Below are 9,330 nucleotides of genomic sequence, written 5' to 3'. Positions count from 1 at the left end.
GGTACTACCGAAGGTGCTTCTATTTGCATGAAGGTACTGTCAGTCAGCTCTTTCAACATAAGACAACCTTCCGTGCAAACGGGTTGAGGTGGGTGGAGTGTGTGCTATGTGTGGAAGCATCAAATGAGGCCTTGAGCATATATTGTTGTTCATTATTTGTTCTCTCGGTTGGTGTGGTCCTTGTCCCATCTCTCATGGTTGTGGATGTCTCGGAAGGAACTTAACATGGAGGATTAGATGCAACGAGCGTCAAAGGAGCTAGATCGATCCTCACGTTGTGTTGGTCGTTGTGGACTAAGTGAAATAAATGCCTCTACTAAGGTAAAGGGGTAGACGCTCAGTCCCTCATTTCTCAGGTGGTTAGGCTGCTAAGTTCGACTTGCGTTGAGTCTAGTACGGTTTAGGCTTACTCTTTCAACTGTATGAACTATTTTTTCCTATTTGGCTGTGATGATATATAATTCAGCTCTCGAAAAAAAAAAATCTAAAACAAAGCGTTGAGAGCTTTTTTAAGGTTCTTCATATCAAATACGGATGTTTTCAGTTTATTTTTGAATTTTTAACAATCTCCCCTCATTTCAATTTTATCAAATATAAAATATTCATCAGTGTACTCATCCCACATTAGATGAACTTAATCGTGTTCCAGTCAGGTGCGAAAGAGTTAAACCCCTCCCAACAAGTGTGACTTTGATATTTCGACAGTTAAATCCCTTACAATAAGTATGATTTTAAGATTTCGAGAGTTAAACCCCTTTAAACAAGTGTGACTCTAAAGTTTGGAATCTTGATCATTGACAAGAATTCATCCGCCTTAAGATGCAGCACACTTACCACTGGACCAATGACTTATTGGTTAAACACCATCCTAAAATATGATTGTAAGTAAGATCTTCCAACTCATCCATTCTATTAAATAAATAAATAATAAAAAAGAAAAAATAATAACAATCCAAATTGTTTGGTCGGTGTTTGGATGACATTTGATTTGAAAACCTAAAAAGAAATTAGTGAGTGGGATGAAATTTGGCATTTTTGTCAATATTTGAAAATAATTCACAAGATTCATCATCCACACACACACACATTATATATCAAAACAATAGAGGTTGTAGACTATTCCTTTCACTCAAAAAAAGATGTGGAAATATGCAATTTTTTTGGGATAATAGGGACTAAAATGTCATTTAAACACAATAATTATATACCCCTTAAAGAAAATATTGCAAGAATTATAAATGTGATATTAAAATAACTAGAGGATAAGGATATATATATATATATATAATATTACTGGCTAAAATATATTAAAAAAAACATTGGATTCCTTTCCTACATATTGATGAGGAATAGTTCAATATTATATACATGAGATGCCATCCAATCACATCTTATCCATTTACATTAAAGTATTATATATATAAATATATATATATAAGTTGAAATTTTTTGTTAAGAATAATTGTTCATATATAATAGTATGTCACCATTTATTTTTAGCAATATTTTGCATAAATTGGTTGGATTGCTTATAACTTTTGATTTAAATTAATTTAATTTAAATAGTTCAAAACCATGTCCAAAAATATTCTTTCCATAATTTTAATAAAAAATAATAAGCAACTATTCTTAATTATTACCAAAAAAAAAAAAAAATTCCCCCTACATTGTAAATATCTATAGTTTAAAAATCATAATAAATTAATCTCGTTTACCACAGTATAATATATAAATTATTTTAATAATGAATTTTTCTATATTATAAAGAAAAATAAAGATAGTAGAGAGTATCAAAATTAATCCTAAAAATATAATAATCTGACAACCAAATATGAAATAGAAATCAATTGGTTCAAATAGAGACAAAAATATATTGTAGAAATTTATGCAAATTTTTTCTATGATATATTCCTTATTTTTTTTTTAATTTTTAATATCTAATGGTAAAATTATCATTACATAAAAAGATAACAGAAATATTAAATAAAAATACGAATTGGGTATCAGATTGATATTAATAATAAAATTTCGGTACTAACGAAATTCTTTGTAATTACTAAAGGTACCAAAGTGATATTAATTGCCAAATTCGTGTACTAATTGAGTAATTTATAATTACTCAAATACCAAAGTGATATTAATGTCAAAATTTAAATACCAAAATAAAATTTACTTGGTCGATAAGATTGAATAACCGAAATGGTATAGTCTAGTAGCTATGTTCACTGTGTAGAATGGGGCCCGGTACAAGAGGTCACGCCCGACTAAAATTACTATTTTGCCACAATAACTTGTCACACTAATTAAAATTTATCTTAATTAATTAAGTAGACGATTTATAATTTATTCCAAATTTTTTATTATTTATTTAATTAAAACTAATTCTATTTACATATTTAATTAAATACTCAAAGTAAATGGGACCGTAAAGTATAGCAGGGAGACAAGGAGGTGCATAGGATACCAAGATAAGCGTATGATAGAACTTAAGAGATACCAAATGAATCTTTTCACGTGAATCTGTCCCCTCCTAATCTCATTTTCTTTTTCCAATTTTTTTACATTATCCTAAATTTATAATCTCAAACTTAAATTATGGTGCAAAAATAAAATAAAATTATAAAATTATTTCCTTTTTATATATAAATTAAGGTTTAGTAATGTCATATAATTATTTTATAATTTATTTTCAATATTTCGAGAAAAATATAAAAAATAATATTTTTAACATAATGTGAAAATTTTGTGTTTATGGATGACAGATGGGACGAGTAGAGCGAGACCTGCCCTAAACCCAGCGGACTACTACGGACTAGACCAGGTCAAAATTATCATATCCGGATTTGAAAATGGATTTTAATTTTAGTTGTTGTGGACCCGACCTAATATTCCTGCATAAACGTATTTAATTAATTTATTTATTATTTAATTTGAGACATTTATTTTGGAATAAATTGTATTTTCGAGTTTTGCCGGTAACAAAATCCACTAAGTCCACGTTGGGACAAGGGAAAATTTTAGACCGGATGTGTCTAAAAACAAATTTGACCGTTAAGTCCCGAATCTGACTACACTTAAGTTGAACCCGTGAGGAATCCAACAGAATCAATTTCAAACTCGTCCTGTTATTATTTCTACCTACATTGCTCGATACACGAGGAAAAAAGTTACTATTAGCTGCAATATTAGTGATTATGAGGAAAAATCATAGTAAATTATTATTATTAATTACGGTTAAATAAAATCAACACAAAAAACTAGCTTTTTTCATTATGAAAAAAATATTTGTCATATCTTTTAGCCATCCTGCAAAAACTATGGTCAAGAATCATTGCGTAGCCGTGGTCAATAATTATTTGCTAAAGCTATTTGTTATTAACCATGGTAAATGTTATAATTCTTCTAGTGATAGTGGTACAATTGCATAATGTAGTGGGCAAAAATTGTGGGATACTATACCGCACCCTCTTGAGGTTTGGTGTAATTATATGTAGATCCTATGTGATTTAAAAAATTACTTTTAGGTACCCCTGTTATTTGTTTTCATCTAACAAATAGATCCATCAGTTAGTAAAAGTTTGTCGTATCCGTATTATAGATCGAATAAATCTTCTTATAACCAAACAAACCTTATAAGAGTGAAGTTATACCTCCTCACATGCATTGGCATATGAAGATATATAAAGATAATTTGGTTAGAAAAATATTTATTTGCCTTGTAATAAGTCAATAATAAATCAATTACGGTAAATATATTTTTAATTTTTTTTTTTTTACTAATATCAATAAAATTTGTCAAATTTGATTAATAAGTGTATCAATTTACTAGATGTAATTTTTCAAATCATAAAAAAGTTATATGAAACTACAACAAATTTTAAAGAAGAATGGTGTAATTATCTTAGGGATGATTACATTCCCTTTCCCTGAGGTTTAGTGTAACTACACTTTCTCCGTTGTGTTTTGAAAAATTACATTTAGTACCCCTGAAGTCTATTTTCATCTAACAAGTAAGTCACTCTGTCAGTTAAAATTCACCGAATTAGCTGATATTAACAGAAATAAAGGATAAAAATTCATATTCATCATCGATTGACTCATTACGAATTTATTGTAGGTCAAATATACCTTTTCACGACCAAATTATTCTTATACATTTTGCACGTTAATGCATGTACGAAGGTATATCTTCACCGTTACAAAAGTAGTGTAGTTAGAAAAAAAAATAGCTTGATCTGCAATAAGTCAATCGAGTGTAAATATCAATTCTCATTAATATTTTTTTTGTTAATATCAATAAATTCAATCAATTTCGACCAACAAATGACCTTATTTATCAACCGAAACAAATCTCAAGAGTATTATATATAATTTTTTAAATTATAAAATATATTACGTGTAATTGCACAAAATCCCGTAATTACCCTTATATTTATATTATATTATAATGGAAAACGATGAAGCAATATAATGGTGAAATTGATGCAGAATTTACTTTTTTACAGGGATGCAAATGATGTGCAATGATTGTCTCTGCTGTGCGAATGTTTTGTTCTCCGTCCCACCCTCGGTAACTGTAACTTGTAACTGGATTTTATTACCTGACAACTTCGTACCTGTACTGTCCATTTTTTTACCTTTATTCCTCCTCAACGTGGTTTATAAGGAATCACCGTCTGTCACTGAAAAGAAATAAACGATTGTTGAAGAATATTTGCATTTTTACCACAACTCTCTTTATCATATTCTAATTCTGCCCCTAATCCTAAAGACAGATACGATGTCGAGCTCGTTGGTCGGATTATATTTTCGATTGTCATGATTACGAATTCTCCCTCGTTGTTTGAAAATTTATAAGTATCTTTTTGATGTTTGTGGGAATTATGTGATCTTTCGATGGAAGTATGAATTGTCAACTTTGTTCTTACTGTATTTTTTTTTTTAAAATTAAAAATTTATAAAAAAAATCGAAAAAAATTATCTCCTTAGTCCAAAAAAAATTTAAAAAATAAATAAAATTATGACTTTTAATTTACAAGGGCATTTTGATCAATTCACCATAAAAATGGATGGAGACCTACCAAATTGAGCTAACTGTTAGACATACGTTAAAATTAGGGGTATTAGTAATTTTTCAAATAATGAGGGGATATTTATAATTATGCGAAATTTCGGGGGAGGTCGTTGTGATTTACCCTTTATTTTATTTATATGTACGTCTCTTGTGTATAATTTTCTTTAAAATAAAATATAGGACAAATTACAATCAAATCTCCTAAAATTTTATTTGAAAAATTACAAATACCTCTCTCATTGTTATGTCCGTCTAGCAAAGAGCTGTATCTATTAGATTTTCATTCAATTTTTATTGTAAACTAGCGAAGGCCCCAAAATATATATTGTTATCTCTATACACGTAATATATATATATATATTAAATAAAATAAAAAAAATTACAATATGATTTGAAATAAAAAATCGGGTAGGATGGTGGATGCCTGTGGTTAGCAATATTGGCCAACAAAATAGGCATTAGTCAACATGGATAATGAGCTTGGTTGGTAGGCTGTCTTAAAACACTTTCATAAGAAGGTCACCAGTGTTTAAATTTCATTCAAAAATAAATATTTTTTATTATTATTAATAATTATGGCTATATATATATATATATATTTGGACAGATATCAATTAATCATAATTTTATTATAACTATTAATCATTAACCGATGCCAACTTATTGCATGCGATATATAATGACTAGATACGGATACAGGGATACGAACATACTAGAACACAATAACCCGCATATTCGCTAAAATTTAAGGATATGATGCGATTTTGATAGGAAAAAATACAATTTGCCCTCCTCTGATATGAAAAATAAACAAAAAAAAAAATCTAAAGCATTGATTGGGGGTAATTCGATTTATGTTTCAGAACACTGAGGAGTAATTTACTGATTCTTTTTTTGCAGATTTTTTTTTGCTTATTTTACGTGTCACGGAAAGGTAAATTGCATTTAATCCGATTTTGATACGGCTGGTTATTTTACAATAATATTTTTTTGACTTATGTGACTATTTATGTTATATAGTAGACAAATAAACACATTATATGATAAATTTATGAAATTATTAATTTAAATTATGGAAGAAACTTAAATTTTTTTTATCGAAAAATGTAAAGAGAGAAAAGAAAATTAAATACTATCATTAGCAATTTTAATTTGTATATTTCAAAATATATTAAGAAATAATTATATTGAGTTTGAAAGCACGTTTTGTCTAATATCATTATGGTAGGAGGGTGATGGACATCATTATCTACTCTCGTGGATTTGAAATTGGACACCATCTTCCCATTATCAACATTAAATCTTGCCAACTTTCAAATATATATATATATAAGATTAATTATATTTTGACCCCTCTAAAAAGTAAAATTATATTTTTCTTAAAAAAATAATTTTAAAAATTATACTTACATCCTTTCGAAATTTTTTTATTTACACCTGACACCCTTTCGTTAGGGTTTGGATAGAAAATGCAAACGCTAACAAAACCAATTATATAAAATTTTGATTTGGCCGCTCATTTAATATTTTCATATATATTTGTGTACTTATAAGGAGATAAATGTAATATATATATATAGAGTGATGTTAATATCATTACAACTTTTCTTTTATAAGTATAAAATTATTAAATGAGAGGTGAAATTAATACTTTATTTTTTTGCTAACGTTGGTATTTTTTGTATCTAACAAAAAGATTTCAAGTGGAAACAATAAATTTTCGGGGTAAATATAATTTTGGAATTTCTCTAATTTTATATTTTTAAAAAAGGTTTACATGTAATTAACCCATCTATATATATATATCATATGCTTTTTCAAATATTGCAACAATTGAATAATATATACACAAATAGTCTTGGAACTATACTAATAAATCTTCTCTTATGTCCTAATGTATACTGATGTGGGGTTACCTCAAGGTATTAAAAGTTTACACAACTCTTCCAACTCTTTTATTAATTTCAAAAAGGGCCAAGATTCTCATGTTTTATTTTCAGGTCGTAACGATCCGACCCAGATACAATTTAAACCTGAATATATATGGAGTCATAAGATCATTTCTGGGTTAATGGTTCAGTAAAAAATCGTACAAATCGAAAAATCTGTAAATACTAGTCCTTTGTGCTTCCAATGCAACTTTTTTTTACTTTATATTCTCTTACAACCGTCATACCTCCGCCTTTTACGACTATACTAATTTAAGTATGAAAAGCCATAATCAGAAGCGATTCTGTGTAGTTCTTACGATTTCTTACCTTACAGATCACGTAATTTTTTAAATTTCACGTATACCTATGTATATTTGGATCTTTTGCAATTTGGAATAGAGTCAAGTGGATATTAGCTAATGATGAGGAGAGGAACACACATTTGGAGGAAGACAATAAAAGGGAGAAGGAGCAACCAAAGAGGTACTCCTCAGCTTTGGCATATTTGGACAAGTATTTAATGCACTTTTACCGTACTGTCATATATATATATTTTTTTTTTTAAGACGTGTGTCGGAAAATTTGAATGATTTTTTAATTAATTTCAACACAAGTCGTGCTTGTGCCTCCAGGTTATAAGTCACTGGTTAGGAAAGCATATTCCACGCATGTGCATGATTTAAATTTTTATTTAGTTAAATAATTAATCAACATAGTGAAATAAATTGATTTTAAATATGTATGAACAAAGCATTACTAATAGAACTAACTACTTTACTTTATGTTAAAAAAGATCAATGAAATAAGGGTATTTTAGAAAAGGGATAATGATATTTTCCTCCCCTAAGGTTTGGTGTAATTACACGTAAACTCTCCATAATCTGAAAAATTACATCTAGCACTACTGATATTTGTTTCCGTCTGATAAATAAGTTCCTTTGTTCGTCAAAATTCACCGAATTTGCTGATATTAAAAAAAATTATATTTACATCCAATTGACTTTTTATGTATTTATTGCAGGTCCAATAAATATTTTCTCGACCAAATTATCCTCATACGTCTCACGCGTTAATGCATTTGAGGGAGTATATTTTCACCGGTATAGGATAATATAGTTGAAAAAAAAATTATTTAACCCACAATAAATCAGTAATAAGTCAATCGAAGGTAAATATCAATTTTTATTCAACTTTTTTTTTTATTAATATCAACGAATTTGATGAATTTTGACTGACAGGAAACTTATTCGTCAAATAAAAGCAAATTTCAAGAGTGTTAGATGTAATTTTTCAAACCACGTTTAATCCATGTATAATTACCAAACCTCATAGAAAGAGAGGAGAGTGTAATTATCTCTATAAAAAATTCACATTTTGTCTGCCGAAATAGTTAGTCTAAGGCTTGGAACTTACTAAACAGTCCTCATACTAAAATTAAACACTACTTCCGACAGCCCTTCATAATTGAGCCAACATGTACTTGTGGGAATTAGAAGTTAGGTTGGATGGCTAATTCTCGTGAAAATATTTGATTCAACCACAACTCGTTGATATATTATCCAATTTGATTACGATAAGATTTTGAATAGATCCTATTGAATTAAACGTATGAGCAAGCTATTGCCAACTCATAATATATATACATATATAAATGATTTTTTTTTCTTAGTTAAATATAAAGAAATAATAATTTAATTATTAAATCACAATGCTGACGACAAAATAAATAAATAATATGCCATCAGTATTTGGTTGGGTTGACATCACCCGCCACCAAATGTTGTAATCGAAGAAATAAAGTAAATATGATGTGTGAAATATAGTCCAAAATGCAAACGGGTAAAATGTCTTAATCTTTTCGGTCGACAATTACAACTGTGTGTCTTTTCGGATTATTTGAATGTTGAAAAAGAACATATCTTTTCACCAACCAATCAAAATCAGCAGATTTGACCATTTATCAACACATTTCATTACAAATATGACGTGAACTTCAGACAAACTTCAAGAACTTGAGGTGAAGCTTAAAAAGGGATAATTACATCATAATGACCTTTGTCCGGTATGTCGACATGGCTGTTCTTGTCGACTCAATTGGTAAGAATAGATCTATTAATTTTCTTTGTCGAAAATTGCATTGATAAATAATTTGTAAATATTTTTATGAACAATTTATGGTGCCTTTAGGGTCGGCAATAGAGCAGATTTGAGGTAGACTCAAGATCCATCCTACTTTGTTTTGAAAAAAACCCAAAACTAGACCCATCCCAAATTACAATCCACCCCTCTCAAATGATTATATTCGGTTCCAAGTCCAAGTCCAAG

Source organism: Sesamum indicum, linkage group LG4 (genome assembly GCF_026168435.1).
Source record: "Sesamum indicum cultivar Baizhima isolate 11 linkage group LG4, ASM2616843v1, whole genome shotgun sequence".
Taxonomy (NCBI): Eukaryota; Viridiplantae; Streptophyta; class Magnoliopsida; order Lamiales; family Pedaliaceae; genus Sesamum; species Sesamum indicum.
The sequence above is the reverse complement of the archived record's forward strand: the minus strand, read 5'-3'. Positions refer to the sequence as shown.